Genomic DNA, 21,479 nt, shown 5'->3' with positions numbered 1-21,479 from the left:
TATATAGAAGTATGTGATAAAATCCCTCATACGAACAACTATGATTATTAATGAGATCCTACTGCTGTTGGCATTTCATAAATGAGAGTTTGATTTACATTAAGCATATAAAATCTCCCCTTAACTGTAGTAAAATCCCTCCAGTGCATGGCCTCTTGTGGCATATCACTTTAATATGTAGAAACTCATTAGGTGGTCAGTTCAATAACCTCACGCAACTTAAAAACTCCGGTCACAAACCTATTTTTAAAAGACTACTTTGCTATTCCATTTGAAGCATTATTCAATACGCCTCAGAGCTTTATACCATTTAAATGCTGTAAATTATTACAGATCCTTGTCATATATCATGTCACTGAACTAATTTATCTCACAGACCGAACACATTAAGACTCGCCCAGCGCCTCACAGCTGGCGAACGATCCGCAATTTCAGACCTGGGTGAGCCTGTGATTGGAGCGCATGCTGGCAGCGCGGCTTGAAAGACTACTTTTTTTTTTTTTTTACAGCAGCATGTGGATGAAATGTGTGCTTTACTCCTCAAGTGCCATTGCTGAATTCAGAAGCACATATAGTAATTAATGATGTCACTCATTTGGATTTTAGTGTTAATTTCGGTTCTGATTCAGTCATGATATTTTTCATTAATACATTTTTTTTCATTGATGGAAATTATATGATAAATAAATATAGTGCTACATGTACATCTGAATTTGAACTTCATGTAGTTGAAGTGAGCCTGGTCAAGTGTGATTTTACCCATTTTTAGAATTTTCTTTTTATATATGTATAATTTTAAAGAAACCCAAAGTTAATGTTATAAATGTATGTTCTTCTTGACATATTCACATGCTCAACTGTAATTTTCAGAATTAATTATATTTAGTCAAATAAATAAGTCTGATTAAGTCTGTTATCTAAATGACAATAAAAAAAATGATTACAAAAATAAAAATGCTGCCATTAACACTGTGGGTATCATACCACCAGCATGCTGGGAAACACTGAATGCAGTTGTTTTGCCCATGCTATCAATGGTTGTCACCACAGTTAGGAAGAGATATGACCAGAGTTCCACCCTCTGCATGTGTCCGTGTGTATGTTATTTCCCTGCAGGGCTGTATTGCTGTGGGTATAGAGAGGAAGGCACACATAAAAATGAGCTACTTTTATGCCCTGTGAGCCTCCACCATCCACCTATGTCCTCGCTGGGCTTCTATATTACGCCCACTTCAACAAACTCCCATCATCCCGCAAGAGTGCGTCCTGGTTTAATGAGGCCGGAGAGCACATATTTACTGAAATGAGAAACTTCCAGAGAGAGCAATATCTCTTATGTGCACAGATATTACCAGTTATATGAAACGGGAAAGGGTGTTAAACGCTTGCATTGCCAATGAGCAATCAGTGCTGGATTATGAATTCACAAAAAGGTTAAGAAAAAAATTGTTTGGGTGAATTATAAGTTTGATAGAACTGCTAGAACTTAAAAAAAATGTTCTTAGATCTTAATAATAAATTCTTTATTTCTCTTGTACCACGCTATGGAAAGCTACTAGATCATTTCAATGTGGTGATGCCATTGGCTTATGATTCCTGCTTGTTGTCAAACTATTTTAATAACTGTAACAAGAGGCGATTCAATCATATCTCAACATTAAAACAACTGTCATAGCGGTATTTATCAATATGTGGACCTTTTAGAATTCTCGGGAGCTATGGAAAATAAAAATGTTAAACAGGTTATACAATAGGATCAATGGTATTATTTACCTCCCTCAAAATGGTATAAAATTCTGATTTATATTTCTGTGCTTGAGTAAAACATTTTTTCTTTTATTTTAAAATGGCAAGTTGTCATTTACAGCATTAATTTTGACATTTTTTAACAAAGAATAAGAAAGAAAGAAAGAAAGAAAGAAAGAAAGAAAGAAAATATGTTTTCAGACATGTTTATACTTACTTTTAGAAATCACACCAACATTTCAACAGTTAAGAAAACAATCTTTGGTCAATTAAATTAGTATATGTTTTTGATCACCTTTTAAATTTTATTTACACTTTCTTATGAGCTCTGTACATTTTTTATGTTACAGCCTTATTCCAAAATGGATAAAAAAAAAAATCCTCAAAATTTTACACAAAATACCCCATAATGACAACATGAAAAGATTTTTTTAATTGTTGCAAATTTATTAAAAATAACCCGAACGATCACATGCAAATAAGTATTCGCAGCCTTTGCTGTGAAGCTCTTAATTGAGCTCAGGTACATTCTGTTCCCACTGGTCATTCTTGAGATGTTTCAGCAGCTTAATTGATGTTCACCTGTGGTCAATTCAGTTGATTGCACATGATTTGAAAAGACATTCACCTGTCTACACAAGGTCCCACGGTTGATAGTGCATATCAAAGCACAAACCAAGCCTGAAGACAAAGGAGTTGTCTGTAGACCTCCGAGACAGGATTGTCGAGGCACAAGGCTGAAGAAGGTTACAGAAAAATTTCTGCATCTATGAAAGTTCCAATGAGCACAGTGGCCTCCATCATCCGTAAGTGGAAGACGTTTGGAACCAGCAGTACTCTTCCTAGAGCTGGCCAGCCATCAAAGCTGAGTTATCGGGGGGAAAGGGCCTTAGTTAGGGAGGTGAGCAATAACCCGATGGTCACTCTGTCTGAGCTCCAGCGTTCTTCTGTGGAGAGAGGAGAACCTTACAGAAGAACAGCCATCTGTGCAGCAATCCACCAATCAGGCCTGTATGGTGGAGTGGTCTGACGGAAGCCACTCCCTGCCTGGAATTTGCCAAAGGGCATCTGAAGAACTCTCAGACCATAAGAAACTAAATTCTCTGGTCTGATGAGACTAAAATTGAACTCTTTGGAGTAATTGCCAGGTGTTATGTTTGGAGAAAACCAGGCACCACTCATCATCAGGCTAATACTATCCTAACAGTGAAGCATGGTGGTGGCAGCATCATGCTGTGGGGATGTTTTTCAGCAACAGAAACTGGATATGAAAACTCTTTGATCTTATAATAACTTAATCATGCGTCCATTTTAGAGACTCACATTGCATTAATTATCCATTATATAGAAGTATGTGATAAAATCCCTCATACGAACAACTATGATTATTAATGAGATCCTACTGCTGTTGGCATTTCATAAATGAGAGTTTGATTTACATTAAGCATATAAAATCTCCCCTTAACTGTAGTAAAATCCCTCCAGTGCATGGCCTCTTGTGGCATATCACTTTAATATGTAGAAACTCATTAGGTGGTCAGTTCAATAACCTCACGCAACTTAAAAACTCCGGTCTAGTCAGTAAGACTAGTCAGGATAGAGGGAAAGATGAATGCAGCAATGTACAAAGACATTCTGAATGAAAACCTGCTTCAGAGTGCTCTTGACCTCAGACTGGGGCGACGGTTCATCTTCCAGCAGGACAATGCAGCAGCACATTGCCAAAATATCAATGGAGTGGCTTTACAACAACTTGGTGAATGTCCTTAAGTGGCCCAGCCAGAGCCCAGACCTAAATCCTGTTGATTATCTCTGGAGAGATTTGAAAATGGCTGTACACCGTCGCTTCCCATCCAACCTGATAGAGCTTGAGAGGTACAAAGAGGAATGGACAAAAATTCCCAAAGACAGGTGTGCCAAGCTTGTGGCATCATGTTTAAAAAGACTTGAGTATGTAATTGCTGCCAAAGGTGCATCAACAAAGTATTGAGCAAAGCCTGTGAATACTTATGTATCTGTGATTTTTTAAGTTTTTTTTTTTTTTTTTTCATAAATTTGCAACAATTGGGTATTGGGTGTAAAATGTTGAGTAAAATAAATGAATTTAATTTATTTTGGAATAAGGCTGTAACATAAAAAATGTGGAAAAAGTGAAGCGCTATGAATACTTTCCGAATGCACTGCAAGCACATTTCTTATTGAATAAAGTTTATCCTACTCAGTAGTTTTTTATGCAAAAGAATCAACTTCTCTTTTAGCATTAAATAACACATGTATGTCATGTTACATAAATATAGTAAAATAATATACAGTTAAACAAATATAGGTAGCACTTTAAAATAATGTTCCATTAGATAATGTTAACTAACTTACTAACCAACATTAAAAACAATTAGTAATACATTTATTATCATTTACAGGGTGGGATGGGGGTTTTGCTTAGAGATTTACAAAAAACGAAATAGTTTTATTAAACGATTATACTTGCCATATTTCATCCATAACCTACAGAAGGTAAAATTATTAGTTTTATGTTACATTAATTATGTCGTTATGTCTTTCATTTTTTTGTATTAGATAGTGACCCTTGGGGTGATAACTTTATATTAAAGACAAATCAATAGTGTCAGATGCTATAGACTGACTTTATGGCACCAGGTTAAACTTTCTGACACCTTTACAATATATATAAAAATAAATAAATTAATTAATAAAAAAAAGAAAAGACCTGGTCCTATTGGTGTGTGTGCACCATTGCATGCAAGGTTTTTATATTTATAACCACCTCAGAAGATATCAGGAGTTGCGAGTCACTGGCATTGTTATTTTGGGGGTTGCAGGCTGAAAAGTATTACTGAACTATTGGACCATTATTCTGTTCTTAAGTGTTACCAATATATATTTAATTTATATACATTTTATAGAAAAGTTATATCAAATAAAAACAAACTAAACTCTGTAGTAACCAAACTGTAAAATGCAAAAATAAAAAGTCCTACCGTGGGCTGTAATTCTGTCATTTCTGTTATTATGGCAAAACTTCACATTTAAGAATTGCGTAGGCCACACTAACCCTCTGCTGACCCTCTGAAACGTCATCATCTTCAGCGCTCTGAGTTTGAAGCTCTCAAATCCTGACCCTGCGCACCTCCGTTCTGCTTATCACCCTCAGACAGTCCAAATGAAGGAGAAACCTTGACTCTGGTCAAAAGCGGATAATTCACTGCAGGACAGAAAAAGACTGAGGGTCACAAAAGTCTGTAATGAAGGAGCGAAGGAAATTAACAGTCTCTTGAATAGCTAGAGGACAAGATCTACCAATCCAGGCTTAAACAGTGGACTACAAGTATGCAATCAGCCGTTATTGATTGCTTTCTAAAATAGCTGAAAGCGGGAGTATTTTTGGACGGTTATACAGATGGATTATGCGATCAGTGGGTGAAAATCTCTGCTATTTGGAGTCAGTGGTTTATATAATTTTCTCGCAGTGTGAAGTAAACTCGTTCCCCTTTTTCAACAATGATGAATTATTCATGCATAGAGCTGTGTGTTTTAGTTCATGTACATGCGCTGCTACAGATGCATGCAGGTTTTTGGCAACTTATCAGATCAAATGTGCTGCAGATGACCTGAAAACATGTTTAATCCACCCTAGATTAATATTTCATTTGTGAACATATGCTTCAAAGAGGGAAAACTGATTAGGTCTACGCCTCATGAGATGTTTTGATGCATCTTTTTTTTTCTCAGAAAAGGTGATCTGCTTTGCTGTTCCTGGATCAGTATCTCTAGAGACTCAAACTTCTGAAAGGGAAATAAGTTCAATTAGATGGAAAATAGACAAAAATCTGTCTGCAAAGTCTAACCTACTATAAACTGGAGAAGTAAAACAAAACAAAAAATAAAGTCGCCCCACAGCAAGTAGGTCGCTGGTTTGAGTCCCGGCTGGGCCAGTTGGAATTTCAGTGTGGAGTTTGTTTGTTCCCCCGTGATCTTGTGGGTTTCCACTAGGTGCTTCGGTTTCCCCCACAGTCCAAAGACATGCACTATAGGTGAACTGTGTAAACTAAATTGGCTATAGTGTTTGAGTGTGTGTGCAAATATAAGAGTGTATGGGTGTTTCTCAGTACTGGGTTGCTGCTGGAAGGGCACCCGCTGCTAAAACATATGCCGAAACAGTTGGCAGTTCATTCCGCTGTGGCGACCCCTGATGAATAAGGGACTACGCCAAGGGAAATAAATGAATAAATGAAAAAATAAAAGTTTCAAATTAATAATGCTGCTTTTGTATGAATATTCTGCAAGATAAGCTTACACACGTGATGAAAATAAACAACTTGGATGCTATTTTGAGATTCCAAATCACAAAGAAGCTAAACAACATGCAAATTACTACTATTCATAGATTTATAAGGCAAAAAATATTAAAATCATCTCAAAAATGAATCTACCTCACCCAATTAACTGTTCCAGTTTCTGAATATGCATGACATTATAATAGAAACGTGATTAATACTAAAAAGATGGCTGACATAATTGATGCAAGAGCCTGCATACAGCATGATATCCTACTGATTGAGGCCATAAAAAATGAAAGATTTCTTTTTATTATTTTAGTAGTTTAATGCTGCTTGTGTATTACTGCGAATAAGAACCACACAGCGAAAATATTGTGACCTGCACCTTTCTACGTTTTATTAACTTATTATAAACTGAATTACTGAAGTGCTGCTATTAATCAGAGTTGGGTGTAAAGCCTTCCACAGTAACATGTTACTGCATTCTAATTACCTTTTTGGGGAATGCAATAACGTAACGAATAACATTTTAAATGTGTGTAATTTGATCACAGTAACTAAAGTCAATGTAATTGCGTTACAAGTATAATATAATACTCGTCACCAAAGAGGACAATGGCCCAACTCAGCCTAAACAGACTAAATTGAATTTTTGTGCAGGATCGGGGGTGAAGGTAACTTCTAAAAATGTGAAGAAAAGCGTAGCTGCTTGTGGGGTCGTTCACATATTGCGTGTTTTGTGCACGCAAGTTCGTTATTTCCTATGTGGAGATGCGCAAAATGGAAGTGAAGCACATGCGGCGCACACATATTCCAGATTTTACATATTCCACATTTGAGCGTTTACAGTTTGTCTTCTTCACAACCGCAGACACACCGTAGTATGTGTTTTTCTCAGCATGAATGTCAATGGTTACAGGTATCCAGTTTTCTTCAAAATGGCTTTTTGGTGTTTAAAAGAAAAAAAGGCAAACAGGTTTGGAACATGTGAAGTAAATGATGAGAGAATTTATAATTTTGGGCAAACAATCTCTTTAAATCTGAATTGGTTTTGAATTTGTCAAGCTGCTGTGTTTTATATTTTTTAAAAGTAACCTCAAAGTAACGTAATTAGTAATCTTAGTAATTAGTAACAAAAATTGTTAATCATAACTAGTCTTACTGTTACTGCATGTTAAAATAAGGGACAGCACAAATGCATGAGATGACAAAACATTGCTATGATAACTATGGTGTGTGAGTCACCTCAATTCACAGAGCAAGGTCATACACCCACACACCCAAAATATCATTTAAAGGAATTCAGAATTTGAATACAACTGTCACTCCTGAAACTTTACTGTGGGTATTTTTATCTTGTCAAATGCTCTATTCAATATTCAGACGAGTGCAAATGCTATTGGAACACATCCCACAAAAGTGACAGTACTTAAAGGGATAGTTCACTCAAAAATAAAAATTCGGCCATCTTTTACTTACCCTTTATACTTGTTCACTGAATAAGTGAGATTATTTTTAACTATTAAACACAAAAGAAGATTTCTTGAAAAATACTTGTACCAGCAGCATTTTCCCCTACAACGGAAGTTGACTAGCATTTCAATGACAAATGCTAATTTAACAAAAAAGTGCTGGAGACCTGGAGATTGGCTGAACGGATTTTAAAAAAAATGGTAATTGAAATCTATAATTTGTAAATACCTTTGATTTGCAGAATGAGACTTTTTTTTTTTTTTGGACTATTCATTTAACATGTCTTGAGTGCCAACGACAAGCTCCTGATGGATACCTTAATTTTTTTTGTTAATATTATGATTAGAGCTGCTGATGTTCACAGGTTCTTGCCTTTTTCTTCCATGCTTAAGGGTCAATTTGAACTACTTTTACAGTAGCATAAACTCAAAACACCAGCAAATAAACTCAACATAGTGGAACATAGAAACCCACTGCCTACTAGTGTTTGGAAACTGTTACTGCTATTGCAGCACAGACAGAATGCTGACAAAAGCATCGGCTATGTGCAGGGGATGTGCTGTGAGGTACTGCGATCAATCATTCATTAATTTTCGATCCCCTTAGTCCAACTGGCCCAGCCGGGACTCGAACCAGTGACCTTCTTGTTGTAAGGAGACAGTGCTAACCACTGAGCCACTGTGTCACCCTTACTGCTATCACTAAAATATTAATTGGGAAGAATTTATATATATATATCAAATGTAAATATACTATTCAACTACTCTGGCATAGCCAGTCCTTCAGGTCCAGAAAAAAGAAAAGGACTTTGAGCTTTCGTTGGACAATCACCGCAAAGATAACATGTGAATTAACCAATCAGTTTGTTTTGTTCAGCATCACATTTAAGGATGTGGAAAAATTACATTATTATTATTATAAAATATGATAAAACATTAATGTGCAAAGTGAATGAACAGTTCATCATTAAAAACTCCTGGATTTAACTGCCATAATCTACATAATCTATTGCTTAGTTGATCATGAAATCTACTGTCACAATGGGCTACAATCATAGAGTTTTTTTTAGCTAATAATAAACTTCCGGTGAAAGATTTAAGTTACTATTTTCATATTTATAAGGTTCCTTTTACAGCATCGATGTTGTGATGTAATTGAAATACATTCAGTTCAATGGACGTAAGCATTCATTTAGTTGTTCAAGCATAAAACGAGATGAAAGTCTGCGTAAACGCTAGTGACAACAGTAGCCGGCTGGAGCAGAAACTCCATTGAAAATACTCGAGTAAAATAAAGTTTTATATTTTTAATACATGGCGGGGAAAAATGGAATTTAATCGAGTGCTTCTTGTCTGTTCTGATACCCACTTTATATCATGAATTTATCCGACAGTGAAGATCGCTGATTTTTAAAGGGTCAGGAAACACCAAAACACATTTTTTGAGATGGTGACAATCATATGCATGTCTCACGATGCTAAAAACACTATTAAGAAGCAAATATTCAGCTAAAAAGTGAAAATTCATACTTTGGGTTTGAAAAGAATTTTTGAAGCTGAGTCACAGCCACTGAATGTCTGTGCCGGCGGGTACAACGTGATGTCTTTGAGCTTTCATCATAACTCATGAGAAAGACTTGGTTCGAACCAAACAGCGCGCTTTATTGTGAATGAGGTGCAACTACTTTAATATGCATGATATTGCTTTGATGATACCCGTTACAGAATTCAGACGGCAGAGAGACGCCACTTTGTGTTGCAAACCATAATTAAAACAAGTGCAAGAAGAAGAACTGTTCGGAGACATTGGTCGTCATTGTTGCGTTTATAAATGTGCCGCATCAAAGTGTATTAAGTGTATAAAGTGTATAAGTGTGCCGCATCGATTACATGTAAACCCACATGTGTGGATTACACTAGTCTGCTAACATGCGACAAAGATATGATTGTAGGGAACATTTTTTACCCAAGAGCTTCTCGAATCTGGAAATGGTGAAATCCGGATTTGCTGCTAGTCTTCTTTTAAAGAAAGACGCAATTTCAGTTTGGGTTGATCGTCCTGTCTCTACAAATCTGGTAAATCAAATCAGATCTTAAACACTGATTTTGTAATAGAAAGATAGTTCACCGGAAGCGTTTGAGCTGGCTGACTGAAAAGTCTGTGTGCATATACCCCATTGTCAATACAACAGATTTTGTCTCACATATAGGATTTCCCGTCATAATGGCTTTTAAAGACCTTTTAAAAACAAGACACACTCTCACCGAAATGCTGTAGAATTCACCCTATCAGACAAAGACTTTGAAACTCCAGAAATGTTTCCAATTTATGTGCCTTATGCATCAGAAATTCAGTCAGCGGTTCACAGCCTGACATCTGAATCTCAGACTTCTATTCGCCCAACTTATAGACCAATTCATCTCCAGTCCACACAGTGTCAAGCCTTTTTTATTTTTATCTGAGTAAAAACACGATTCATTATTTATTTGTACAAATGTTAACTTTACCAGCGTCTGAGCGTTCAAAAATAATTGTCTGTACCTCTGTGATGATGCGTGTGTAATTTAAAATAAGACTGCGAATTTGAAGACGTGTATGTCTTTGTTTTGCCTTTGCCACACACAGACACAGGGGACGGTGGAAGATTACAGACAGAGGTCCGCAGTTGTGTGAATTAATGGTCGTATCTCAGCAGTGTTGCTGCTGGCTAGACGTTCCTTTGACTCTTGTATTGTTATATCAGTGTCAGGCAGATTAATGGTAGTAATGGAGATGTCTCCAAAACCACCATAATCACAGGCAGAGACAGACGCCCTGTTTTCTACCTCACTACAAAGATTCTAAAATACAAATCAAATCAAAACTAACCATTGCTAGTTTTGTGGTGAATAATTTATCTGTGCATGTTATTAAGAACAAATAATTAGTTTTCCTTTGTAATCTAAAATTGAAATCTAAGGGTGCTTTTACACCTGTGAATCGATTCAGTTGTTCCGAAACAGGGATTACAATTGTTACATTGTTGCTCTTTGCTCTTGTCACTGTCATTGGGTAATTAGCAAATTGTACTTAATTGTATGAATAAGATCGTACGAATTCATATGAGTTAGCCACTAAATCAAAAAGTTATGAAATGCTGTGAGATTGCGTTGGTCTGGAGGTATTATAAAGTTGATGACAACAACATTGCCATAGCAAACTATGAGAGATGTAAACTTGGGATTGCCTGTCAGGTATTTTAAATTGAGGTGCTATTTTTATTTTTATTTTTTTAAGATTATTTTAGATTTACTGTTGCACTAAAGTCCAAAAGAGAAGAATTTATGTTAGTTAATACTTGGTTGTTCAAGGTAACTCACAGAAGTGCTCTGTTTGTTAACAAAGTTGTTGAATGTTAAAATAAGGTAAATTAAATAAAAAAATAAGGAACATCCTGAAATTGTTTCTTCGCTCATCTTTATTCTTTTTTTTTAATGTATTATAGAAGTATCGGATCAGGCTTTGGTATTGGCAGAGACTTAAAATCAGATGACTCGAGGGCAAAAAAACCTGATCGGAACATCCCTAGTTGTAATAACTCTCCTGAAACCCTTTTTCCGATCTATCTGAAAGAAATGCCTACTTCATATATCCAATGAGCTTGCAGCAGAAAACAAACTCGCAAAAAACCCCTGTTGTCTCATCTGTTTCTCTATGAACTGCGTCGCAGTACATAAGGAAAAAAAAACAGTTACAACTTCCGGTTCATGTGGACTTTAAGACTACAGAACATAGCAGAAATTAAAAACGCTCATATAAACTGGTGAGAATCAGTTTGTTAGCAAATGCAAGATGCAAATCATTTAAATGTCACACAATAAACTAATGATTTAATACATTTGAGATCTATGTTGATTCTTCTTTTTGGGATTTGAGAACAGGGCTTTAAAAACTACAATAAAAATTACTGAATGGAGACTGAATATTTTGGTATATATAGACCATTTCAATGTGGTCATGTCATTGGGCCATGAACATTTCCTGCTTGCTACCAAACTATTTCCTAACAGTAACAAGAAGAAATTCAATCATAACTTGATTTTAAAACAGCTATTATAACATTATTTATCAATTTGTGGCTTTTTTTGTGTTCTCGGAAGCTATAGAAATTTAAAATGTTAAACAGGAAATATGTTGGGAGCACTGTTTTTGTTTACAGCCATCAAAATGGTCTATAATTGGTCTATAATAACTATAATTTTGGTCTATAATAACTATAATTTTTTCATAATTAAAAAAAATTGTCTTGTTTTCCAGTAAAATATATAAATCATGCTTTACAATGCATTTGCATGATAATCTCAATGGGAATTAATTTAAGTCTTGTTTTTTTAAATGTATTACAGTGAGAGTTTAATCTCAAACAAAAATTGTTTTCCTCTAAATAAATAGGAATTCATTACATACAGTTGCATTCAGAATCATTAAACCCCCTTTGATTTTTTTTCTTTTTAAAATATTTCCTAAATGATGTTTAGATTCAGGTAATTTTCACAGTAAGTCTGATAATATTTTTTGTTTCTGAAGAAAGTCTTATTTGTTTTATTTAAATCTACAATAAAAGCTGTTTTTAATTTTTAAAAACATTTTAAGGTCAATATTATTAGTCCCTTAAAACTATATATTTTTCGATAGTCTACAGAACAAACCATCATAATACATTAACTTGCCTAATTACCCTAACCTACCTAGGTTACCTAATTAACTTAGTTAAGCCTTTAAAAGTCTCTTTAAGCTGTATAGAAGTGTCTAGAAAAATATCTAGTCAAATATTATTTACTATCATCATGGCAAAGATAAAACAAATCAATTAGTAGAAATGAGTTATTAAAACTATTATGATTAGAAATGTGCGGAACAGGAATTGGGGAAAAATAAACAGGAGGCTAATAATTCTGATTGCAACTGTATATTAAATATTTTACATCTGTTTTTATGGTTTCCAGCATTTCTCAAAACGTATTCTTTTGCACTCAACAGAAATAAGGAAAGGTGGAGGGTGAGTAAATGGTGAAAAAATGTGTAATTTTAACCTTTATCTCTCACTACATTCCTGCAGAAGTATATGCACTTTTTACTACATTATTAATGGGTAATGCAGTTTCTCCTCACATTCTGAATGCCATTTCAGCAGCAGTTTATCCCACAAAAAAGTGATTTGACCATCTCCTTAAGGTACTTGATCATATGCATTTTGCACTTGCATGCACAGACCAGTCAACAATGCTACTTTACATTCCTGAGAGTGCATAAGCCGCTAGTTGCTGAATAGGTTCTCTATCATTTATGAGATGAGGAACTTGAACTGAATTAAGCAGGATAGATGACACTACTGTTTACATAAAGCTGCATAACAATATTATTGCATCTCATAACACTGACACTAATTTTGAACTGACTTCAATCTACACTTGAATCGAATAGGCTTGAACTTGTAATTTTACTCCATCCATTTATTCATTCATTTTACTTGGCTTAGTCCCTTCTACATCAGGGGTTTCCACAGCAGAATGAACCGCCATATGTTTTACGCAGTGGATGCCCTTCCAGCTGCAACCCATTACTGGGAAACACCCATGCACTCTAAACTCACCTTTACACAAGCACTCATACACTACAGTTCAATTTAGCTCATCCGATTCACTTATATAGTGCATGTATTTGGACTATGGGGAAAACCGAGGCACTCAGAAGAAACCCACCAAATACAAGGAGAACACACAAACTCCACACAGATATGGCAACTGGCCCATCCGGGACTCAAACCAGCAACCTTCTTGCTATGTGGCAACAGCGCCGCTGAGTCACTGTGCTGCCTTATTTTACTCTATTATGTTTTATATTGAAAAAACCTTCTAGAATACTTTACTTGCACCCATACTGAGCAGCATTTGTAGAGGTTTAAAGATGCTGCTGTGTCAATCTTAAAATATTGAGGTTTTATTTTATAATAATGGGACTTAATTATCTTTTTCTTGCTTTCAACGATCATGTATATTGGTTGTTATATATAAATTAAATGAAACATTTAAATAAATAATGATAATAATTTCATTAAATAAATAAAAGTGAAATTAAGTAAATGTTTTAATTGGTTGTTGTATACAAATTAAATAAAACATTTATTCATTCATTCATTTTCTTGTTGGCTTAGTCCCTTTATTAATCCGGAGTCGCCACAGTGGAATGAGCCACCAACTTATCCAGCAAGTTTTTACAAAGCGGATGCCCTTCCAGCCGCAACCCATCTCTGGAAAACATCCACACACACATTAACACACACACGGACAGTTTAGCCTACCGAATTCAACTGTACCGCATGTCTTTGGACTGTGGGAGAAACCGGAGCACCCCGGAGAACATGCAAACTCCTCACAGAAACGCCAACTGAGCCGAGGCTCAAACCAGCGACCCAGCTATCTTCTTGCTTTGAGGCCACAGCACTACCTACTGTGCCACTGCTTCGCCCTATATAAAACATTTGAATAAATAAAAATAATAATTTAATTAAATAAATAAATCAAAGTGAAATTAAGTAAATGTTTTAATTCGATACTTTAAGACTTTTATTTGACTTGGGAATATATGGAGACCCAGAAGAGACTTGATTGTAAGGAAAAAAATTGGGTGGAAGAAAAAGAACTGGGTGGGAGAAAACAAATGGGTGAGAGATAAAAAAAAAAAACCTTACTCTGTGTGTAAGTAATAGTAAGACATATATAGTTTTTAAGTTTTTGATGTTTTTGCGCTCCCTTGCAAAACTTCCTGTTCTCTTTTTTTTTTTTTTTTTTTTTTTTTTTTTTTTGCAAAAAAAACAGTTGACAAGTTTGTAACAATATTTGTTTACAATGCAGAATATGAATTACATTGTCAATGAAAAGAGATATGAGAGAGAAAGACAGAAAAATAAAATAAAAATAAAGAACATGATATAAACTTGAGGGTAAGACATTTAAGAATCAAGAACAGTACATAAATTAAAGTAATTACAAAATGAAATAGTTCTGTTTGCTTTCTTATTTTTAGATAATGAAATTAATTGTATATAATGACTAAATTCTTGCAAAAACACAGGAAAATATGGTTTAGTATTAGTAAATTTGCATTTGTGGATATGGAATTTACAAAGAAAATAAATTAAATTTATAACAAAACAAGCATTTCTCTTAGTAGGGGCAGATTCATAATAACCAAAAACAATTTCTTTAAAAGTAACAGAAACATCTTGTTGTATATTATCATTAATAAATAATCCAATATGTTTCCAAAATTGTACAGCATAATTACACTCCCAAAATAAATGAATAACAGTTTCAGTATGAAATTGACAAAATGAACATTTTACATCAATATTAGAATTAAACTTTTTCAAAAATTGTTTTATAGGATAAAATTTGTTGATCAATTTAAAAGACACCTCTTTGACCTTGTTGGTGAGAAAATATTTTTGTTGCAAAGACCATATTTTTTCCCATATCAAATCTCTATTGATATTATTCCAATAAGAGATTACAGGGGACAATGTAGCAACTTTTTCAATAAAAAGAGATCTAATTTTGTAATTTCTATCTTTTTTGTTTGAAAAACAAATTTTACCCACAAATGTTTCTGTCGGATCAGAAAGGTACACTTTTTTAGGAGTGAGATGAATGGTACTTTTGAAGAGCATAGTAATTCCTGATGTTATAGCTCCCATAACAATGGCGAAATTTTTTGGACTTACTGGTATGTTATACTCGGAAATAAATTCAAAGTAATTCATTAAAAAACCTCTGTTGTTAAATAACTGACTAACTAAAAGCAAACCGTTGTTAAACCAATCACTGAAAAACAAAGATTTATTTTTATATAAAATATTTTGGTTATTCCAAATAGAAAATGTGTGAGGAGTAAAATTATGTTTATAAATAAAGTCCAGGCCAGAAGTACTTGTTGATGGAAATTTGAAAGTTTAACAGGAATTTTGGTTAAGTTATAATTACACATCAATAAAAACTTAATGCCTCCAACAATAGAAAATACCTGTTTTGGGAAAATATTCCAAATTGAGTCTTCTTTATGTAGATACTGGTTAAGCCAATTAATTTTGAAAGTATAATTTGAAGAGCAGAAATCAATACAGTTAAGACCTCCTTTATTATACGAATTTATTATAACAGTCTTTTTCATATAGTGGCATTTATTTTTCCAGACAAAGTCTGTTAAAGTTTTATCAATTAGTTTGCATGTAGGCTTATCTACGTACAGAGATTGAGCTGCATAAGAAAGACGAGACAGGCCCTCTGCTTTGGTGAGCAAAATTCTTCCTTTAATAGACAGATCTCTTTGAAGCCAACTATTCAATTTTCTTTTAGTTTTTGCAACAATTGGATTAAAGTTAGCATCACATCTATTTTTATCGTTAGTTATATTTATGCCAAGGTAAGATACTGAGTTTTTAACAGCTACTCCACAAATTGAGGAAACACCACAATTTTTAATGGGAAGTAATTCACATTTATTTAAATTAAGATTTAAACCATATGCATTGGAAAATGTTTGTAGAGTATTTAATGCAGCCGCCACTTGAGATGAATCTTTTAAAAACAATGTTGTATCATCTGCTAGTTGACTTATAATTAACTCTGTACTTCCAATAGTAATTCCTTTTAAATTACTCCATTTGATATGTAAATTAAGAAACTGTACTGCAATTAAAAACAAATAAGGTGATACTGGGCATCCCTGCCTTACTCCACGATGTAAAAAAAATCTTGGGGAAGTACCACTGCTTAACTTAATAGAGCTATTTATGTTTTTATATAACATTTTAATCATTTTACAAAAAGTAACACCAAACCCAATTTCTTTAAGCGCTTGAAATAAAAAACCATGTTCTAAAGTGTCAAAGGCTTTATAATAATCCAAAAAAAATATGAAACTGTCTCCATCAATCATATCAGAATAGTCTAGGATATCTAAAATTAATCTTATGTTATTAGATATATGTCTATTTGGCATAAAGCCTGACTGAGTTTCATCAATAATAGAAGGTAAAATTACTTTTAATCTTTTAGCTAAAACTATAGCAATTATTTTGTAGTCGTTGTTCAACAAAGTTATTGGACGCCAATTATCTAATAAACTTCGATCTTTATTTGGTTTGGGGATTAGCGTAATCAAACCTTGGCATAAAGTAGGTGGGAGAAAAGAGTTATCTGTACTTTCCTTATAAACACTTAACAAGAAGGGAGCAATATTTTTACTAAACATATGGTAAAATTCTGAAATGAAACCATCAGTGCCAGGAGATTTATTCCGTTTTAATGATTTAATTGCTTCTTCAACTTCTGTTAATGTGATTGGAGCTTCAAGAAAAGCCTGATCAGCATTCTCCAATTTTTTTACACAAGATAATGTTTCGAAAAAATCTAAAGCATTTTGTTTATTAAATTTAGAGGTGTACAAATCATTATAAAACTTAGCACAAAAATTAGCAATAGTCTTCTGGTCTTCACATATTGATTGATTAATTATAAGTTTTTCAATTAGATTTTTTTGCTGTTGTTGCTTTTCCAATCTAAAAAAATAAGAAGAATTCTGCTCACCTTCTTCCAACCATCTTTTCCGTGATCTAATAAATGCTCCCTCTGCTTTTTCCTGATAGATTTGATCTAATTTATTTTGATAATGGGTATATTCAACCTTTTCACTATCAGACAAAATAGTTTTAGATAGAAAATCAGAAATTTTGCATATTATAATATTTTCATTTTCTTTTCTTTCTTTCGCTAATTTACTGCTAAATGTTCTTAAAAACTTTCCGATTTCATATTTTGCTAACTCCCAATTCTTTCCAAAAACATTTTCCTCGTTTGCTTTTTTCCAGTACTTGCAAATTATAAATTTGATTTTTTCATTTACTTCTTTATAGTTAAGCAATGAACAATTCAATTTCCAGTAAGAATTGATTCTACATAAGTTGGCAGTTTCTGAAAAAGGAATAGTTATCGAGATGCATCTGTGATCAGAAAAGGGTGATGGAATAATGTCTGAATTAGCCTTATTTAAATCTCTTGAGATAAGCCACAAATCTATACGGGATTGTCTGGAAAGAGAGTTATTTGAAACATTTTTGATTAGGATGAGTGTCTCTCCAATTATCAACTAAACAGAATCGTTCAATGAAAGTTTTAAAATAAAGATTTGAGTTATCAGGTGATTTTGGAGGCCATCTGTCTAACCTATTATCCAATGCAACATTAAAATCTCCGCCAAGGATTAAAAAAGCATTTGGGTATTTAGTAAGTAATTTCAAAATGTGTTGTTCTATTAGATCAAGAAGTTTTTCATTTTCTTTTTGTTGATTAAACCCATAAATATTAACAATGATAAACATTGATTTGGATATTTCAGTTACAAGACAAATATAATGGCCATTTGAGTCACATTCAGAGCAAATAATTTTCCCATTAAATTGATTTTTAAGGATGCAAACACCAGCTGATTTGTTTGTACCATGAGCCATCCATAAATCTAAACCCCACTGAGATCTCCAAAAATTATAGTCCTCTTTTACAGAATGACATTCTTGCAAAAAACAAAAATCAGTTTTAAACTTTTTCATATACAAAAATATAGCTTTTCTTTTTAGAGTATTTCTTAACCCTCGTGTATTAAATTAAATTATAGAAAGAGACATAACAAAGAAGATATAACCTAGAATATTAAACTAGATTATTCTCAAAAAAGGATTTGCAAAGCTACATTCAGAACGATGAGAACTGCAAACTCTATATGAACTATAAAAATAATGTAGTGTTAATTAAGGTGCATAAATTTTACATCAAAGAACAAAAAATGTTTTGTAAATCAGATTAAATTACTGAAGTATAGAAGCTACTCAGTTGAACAATTTTACTTTAGCCCATAAAGTTTTTATAGACTATATTCAGTGATATTTTTTTTCAGGTGTGTTAATAGAAAAGTAAGAAAAAAGAATAAATAAATAAAATTGTAAAGTCAAATTCTAAATTGAGGCCCTTTTTGTAAAATACCCCTTTACTATTGGCTTAACTGTGTGAAAATAAGAAATTAGCGAAGTAAACTATTAAATCAGTTTTAATTGTCCTAAAAAGGCCATCAATTTAACAAAAAGACATTTTTTTTTAACCAACTTAATATTAACATCACACACCTTCCCATGTAAAGTCTCAAGCAGGAGGGAATATTTCGTTTCCCTCTACGAAAGCCCTACTTCCGATGAAGTATGCTCGTTTATTATCTTTTCTTGCTTTCTCCACTGCTGGCCATAGTTTGTTTCTTCTTTTTTTATCTGCAAGGGATAAGTCTTCTGATATTTTAATGTTATTTTCGCGCAAAAAGGCAGAGTCCTTTGCTGCACGCCAAACAGCATCGCGAAAGAAACGGGAAGCAAATTGTAGAATAATTCCTCTGTTCTTGTTTGGTTGCTTGCGACCTAACCGGTGTACAGTGTCGACGGCGCTGGAGAGTCTGTCCTTGTCCTCTGGTAAGAGATGCTGACAAACGTCTATAACCCTACCACGAACATCCTCTCTTTCATTTTCCGGAATGCCGTGCATCCTGAGATTCCACCGCCGCGAGTAACTTTCTAACTGTGACAGCTTTCGGTCGTGTCCCACGCACGTTTCCTCTACCTTATTCAGTGTGGATTCCATCACTCCATACTTGTTTTTCAGATGGTTAACCTCAGCACTCACAAATTCGATAGCTTCTTTCACACTTGTAATTTGTTTTGTATTTTCATTAATTACCTCCTTCATGGAGGTAATCGCTCTTGTGTTTTCTCCGATCACATTTTCTAAAGCATCAGAACGGGTGTTTATTAATTGAGAAAGAGCTCCGAGTTGGGAGAGAATGGCAACCTCCGAACTTTCAGTTTTCCGTTGTTTTGTAGCAGGTGATTTGCATGGAGTTTCTGGAAGTGCAGGGAATTCTTCCTCACACATCATAAATTCGTCAAAGTCCACACTAATTTTTGAATAATTGTGTAATTTTTCCGTTTCATAACTACATGAGGCTCCCATCGTTTCACTCACGTTACTGCTAACATTAGCAGCGTTAGCTGTCCCCAGAGACACGTTTTTGTTCTTCCTTTTCTCCGATTTACCCATCTTATCACAAACAGGGACTAATTCTGTAGTATTTATATTATATTCTCTCTTTGCACAGAGTAAAATAGCTTTCAACTAATAACACTACTAGCCAATTACAATGTTTGAGCTTACAGAGCACATCAATCCGCTTGTTGTTAGAGCGCCATCTTGGTCCAGTCCCTGTTCTCTTTGTTACATGTCAACCCTCCTGTATTCTACCATTCTATCCCGCTATCATCCTATCATTAAGTTTTTTTGCCATATTTCTCCCATATTTGTAATCTTAAAAGCATGTTGAAGTTAATACAAAAAGTCTGCATTCACTTTCTATTCATTAAACCTGTGCGTCGATCATCGCCCTTCGTATGCAACCTCTGAATCAGTGAATGCATGCATTTGTGCTGACTCACGGACGCGCTCCGTATGATAAACTGATCCCAGATCAGCTTCTGTAAACGCCATTTAAAGAGGAGCTAAAGTGCAGGACACTTTGGGATTTGGTTAGGTTTAACCAGACAAATACACTAAATAATATGTAAACATGTCCGTCCTGCGTGTTTAAATGAGCACAAACAGTTACTAAAGTAATCAAATGCATACATTTTAGATCTGTGCATTCTTACAGAGAAACCTCTACTATCAAACAAAACAAAACAAAACGAAAGATTCATTTGCTGCTCTTCACTTGTTTGTTAATGAAGATGTCACTTTAAATGGCATGTACAGAAGCTGATCTGGGATCAGTTTATTATGTGGAGTGCATCCGTCAATCAGCGCTTATGCATGCATTCGCTGGTTCAGAGGTTGCATATGAAGGGCGATGACTGACGCACAGCTTTAATGGAAAGAAAGTGACTGCATACATTTTTATAATAATTTCAACGTGCTTTCAAGATTAAAAATATGGGGGAAATATGGGAAAATATTTAATGATAGGATGATAACGGGATAATGGTAAAATACGGTAGAATCCCAGCAAAAACGGAAGGGTTGACATGCACGTATGTATTAAACATACGGTGCTTGTGGATCAACAGTTTTGGGAGAGAACGCTAAACATCTCTGCGAGAGAACGCTAAGCATCTTTGCAAGAGAACGCTAAACATCTTTGCGAGACAACGCTAAACATCTTTGCGAGACAACGCTAAACATCTTTGCAAGAGAAAGCTAAACATCTTTGCAAGTGAACGCAAAACATCTTTGTGATAGAACGCAAAACATCTTTGCAAGACAACGCAAAACTTTGCAAGGGAACGTCAAAGATCTTTGCGAGGGAACGCAAAACATTTTAGCAAGAGAAAGCAAAACATTTTAGCGAGAGAACGCAAAACATCTTTGCGAGGGAACGCAAAACATCTTTGTGGGAGAGAGCTAAAACATATTTGTGGGAGTGAGCAAAACATCTTTGCGAGAGAACACAAAACATATTTGCGAGGGAATGCAACAACTTAATATATATTTATCTTCCTATCACTCACTTTTTTTTCTTCCGCCCATTTTTCCCCTCACCATCATGTCCCTTCCGGGTCTCCATGAGAAAATGAGTTGAAACTTGTAATGAGGTAATTTTTACCATAAGGTACATGTATTTTTATTTTAGTAAGCTCACTGTGGCGTCTTGGAAAACAACTTTTGCCACTTTGAGCGACAATGAAACATTGACTATTCTGAGATAAAAGACAAAAGTGTCATCTGTGTGTACAGTATATATCTATAACCAACTTACCATTAGCTTCTTGCAACTTTTTATTTTATTTTTTTTATTTGAGACTCAAGTCAGTGGATGAAAATTTCTGGAGACCTCTTT

General features: G+C 34.4%; 1 long non-coding RNA gene across 1 annotated transcript in view; it reads right to left on the bottom strand.

Moving 5' to 3' along the window:
- The window catches only part of LOC141379422 (uncharacterized), a 100,103-nt gene that overhangs the window by 53,067 nt on the left and 25,557 nt on the right, over positions 1 to 21,479 (bottom strand). The window contains exon 11 of the long non-coding RNA XR_012396025.1: positions 4,820 to 4,969. This is a non-coding gene — a long non-coding RNA (uncharacterized lncRNA). The remainder of the gene's footprint in view (positions 1 to 4,819; positions 4,970 to 21,479) is intronic.

Source organism: Danio rerio, chromosome 20 (assembly GCF_049306965.1).
Source record: "Danio rerio strain Tuebingen ecotype United States chromosome 20, GRCz12tu, whole genome shotgun sequence".
Lineage (NCBI taxonomy): Eukaryota > Metazoa > Chordata > Actinopteri > Cypriniformes > Danionidae > Danio > Danio rerio.
Note: the sequence above shows the minus strand (reverse complement) of the source record. Positions and strands in the feature narration are given on the sequence as shown.